Below are 3,439 nucleotides of genomic sequence, written 5' to 3'. Positions count from 1 at the left end.
GTCTCGCTCCTTTTCCTGTTCATTCTTCCAATCATCTCCTATCTTGTCCCTGTCAACAACTTCCCATCCTAATATCTTCGCTCTTTCAGCTTTCCTCTCCCCTTACTCATCTTATCCCTTTCTCATTGTTCTCGACTTGTCCCCCTCACTACATCTTGCCCTTCTCTGGACTTTTTCACTACGTAAAGCCACACATTCCTAAGTATTCACTCTCGTTTACCCAACGCTAATCTACCCACTCTAATCTTACACAGCGCTCAAACCATGAAGAAGGAACCAGACATAACTAAAACCGTGCTCTGTACTGCCTCTGGTAAATCAGCACTATGCGATACAAAATCATTTGTGCACAAACGCACAACATGCTGCTCACTTCTGTCCTCACAGCCCGTTTCCCGCGCACGCTCCTTAGCCAGGCCTCAGTCCGGCCCAGGTCCTTACGCACTTCCGCTTAACAAATCATCCAGCCTTCCGCGGAAACCCATCGCACTGGATTAAGTCACAAAAGTAGATGAACGTACAAGACTTCTCGGATCGTCCAGCTTTCCGCGGAACCCCTTCGCACTGGATGTCGTCACAGTGTGTCACGAAAAAACGTGCCCAATTTTTTTTTTTTTTTTTTGGATCGCCCAGCTTTTCGCGGAAACCCTTCGCGCTGGATAATGCCACACCGGCTAAAACAACTGCATACTTTCCGAATCATTCAGCTTTCCGCGGCACCCCGTCGCACTGAATGATATTCCACCGTACTGAGAAAGGATACACCGTCCTACACCTTCTCGGATCCCCGCACTGGAATAACGTTAGAAACAAACGGGTAACTCGACGTGTTATTCACAAGGACGTCAGGCTAACGCAGGGTTACTCGAATAATACCGAACAATCCAGCATTCCGCGGCACCCCATCGCACTGGAAAACGAATTTCACAAATTAAGAGAGGAGGGGGGGGGGACCTGCCTAACAAAGGAAGCCAAAAGACTCACAGTCCGTTCCTTGAGCTGCCGGTGAAGTCGGAAGAACTGGCGGGCTGGGTGGTGTTAGGGGCCGGAGCGCCAGCCGGGACTGATCCTCAAACTGCTGTTCCTCATAATGCTGCGCCCTGAAGCCACCTCCTCGGATTCTCTGGTATCTGTTTTCAACAACTCTAATCGGTGAAAGAAACAAGGTTCACAAAACAAAACATCACAGCCTAACAGGTTCCCTGGCGCGTCTTGTCCCCTCTCTGCTGCTGTAGCTTGTGCATGCCACCGACGCGTCCCATGGCCGCACATCTGGCGAGGTTGATGGTGGCGTGTCCCGTAGCTGGCAGTGGTGTGTCCCGCGCATCCCTGCTGTCGGAGGGGGAGAGCGTCAGACCTGTATGAACAACACGTGAACCATGAGATGGTGGGGAGGGACGGGCGCCCGGCAACAGGTCCGGTCCCAGACAGACAAGTTTAAAACATACGCAACTTCCACACCGCCCAGATCCCACATGCGAGCGAGCCGCGTTACGTGGAGTAGTCGTGGGCCACGCGTGTCCACAACTCAGTCACCACGCCTTACAGGTGCACACTCATACACATGCAAACTGAAACAAATGGTAGCAGGAAACCCCATACACAGCCTCGACGTTCAATCTAGGAAAGCAAAAGAAAAAATTCTACCTGGCCACAAAAACGGAAAATGACACCCAAATCGTACCAGCCGCAGCCTTCCAAGCTCAGATGGGGTGGCTGAACGCTACGCCAGGCTCTCCCAGAGGGGTGACAAGTAGTCCTGGAAAACAAAGAACCAGGGGGGGGGGGTCGCCATCTTGCCTCCTGGATCATGCCCTCGTCGTCCTCTGTTCCTGCCTGAAATATTCACGAAAATCAAAAAATGAAATAAAAATCTGGAAACTCTCGTTCTGCTCCACGCCTTAGCAATGAATGCCAACACCCACAGCTTCCCTTCGCAGAGGATTGGGACAGATACAAAAAACATAGCGTGGACAAAAGAATTCCCATCTTGCCATGTGGGCACCAACTATCTGCTTGGAGTAGCTGTCGGATCCTGCTAAAAACGTACACAAGGTCAGGAAATCACACAAAAGTCGCTCAGCTCCAAGCGGAGCAAAACGCCAATGTGAACTAAAAACGTCCTAAACTCGACCCGGTCTAGGATAAAAAGGGAAGAAACTGTAAAACGAGAACAAGGTGTAAAGCAGCCATTGTCTGCACTAGGGTCTTTCCTCCCACGTGGCTAGAAGCTCATACATACGAATAAGCGACAGAAATGCAAAATTAAAACGATACAGCTGTCAATCAGAAATCCAGCGTGCTAGAAGAAAATCACAAACGGCGAAAGAACATAACAAAAAGGGTCGCTCCGAAGCTCTATAAAACGCAACATACACGAGAAAATTTTACAATACGGGAGAAGCGGAGAAAATGTACCAACCGACCACTGGAAACCGACACCAAACCTTCCGTGGAAAGAACAAACGTCGACCTGACGGTGACCACGCCGTGACCGCCGGAGTCCACGGGCTGTCTCGAGCCACCCTGCGGCGTTCAAACGCAATCTTGCCGCAGGGAAGTTTTGTCTGCTTTGCGTAGGAGCCGTAGCTTGAGCTCCAGACGTGGTCGGAGGCGGCCTGCGAGTGATGAGATGCCCCTAATCTGCATACTTATACAATGGAGGGATCACGTGTCTAACATCCGGGCGAATAGGCGACCAGAATAAATAGTATCCACGTTTTCAGTGGATCATGAATTCTTAGTTTTATGAAAAACATCTCTAAATGAGTACATCTTGCGTTATAGTTAGATTTACACGGAACTACTCTTTTAAGAGACCTATTTTGTGAATGCTCTAGATACACCCTAATGCTGAACTGTTGGAAAGCTGATCCGGCCCAGAGACCAGAGTTCTACAAAATCCAACGTACTCTGATGGAGATTCAGCACGTGAGCAGAGTTCAATACCCATCAGTGTGCAGTGAAATAACTGTAATCAACATCATTTCATTGTGCTGTAGAAAGCAGTTACATTGGTTATGATGTTGAGATCATAATCAATCAATAATCAATAAAGATCAACTATTGTTTTGAGTGATTGTAAGCTAATAGTCATCTGTATTTGCTAAGCTCACAAACCAAGCAAATTTATTGGGCGCAACTGTATGAGCTAGGTGAAAAAGAAATCGTTGTAGCAGTCAGCTTAAGTGTGTGCTGTGTGGAGGTCTGTCTTTTTGGTCATTGGTGAACACTATATTTATTGGCGAGCGTCCATGATTAGTGTTTTGTGTCCTCTATGTGACGTTTGTGTGGCTCAATTACCTTTTTCTTTTGCGCTCTTTTTATCTACACAAAGGACTACATCAGTCTGGCTCATCTGGGTGAGAACGCCTACACGACTCTGCAAACTGCCACGGATGAGAAATACTAATAAGGAACTTGGCCGGGGTGACCTAAT

Source organism: Branchiostoma floridae, chromosome 17 (genome assembly GCF_000003815.2).
Source record: "Branchiostoma floridae strain S238N-H82 chromosome 17, Bfl_VNyyK, whole genome shotgun sequence".
Lineage (NCBI taxonomy): Eukaryota > Metazoa > Chordata > Leptocardii > Amphioxiformes > Branchiostomatidae > Branchiostoma > Branchiostoma floridae.
This window is presented reverse-complemented; position numbering follows the sequence as displayed.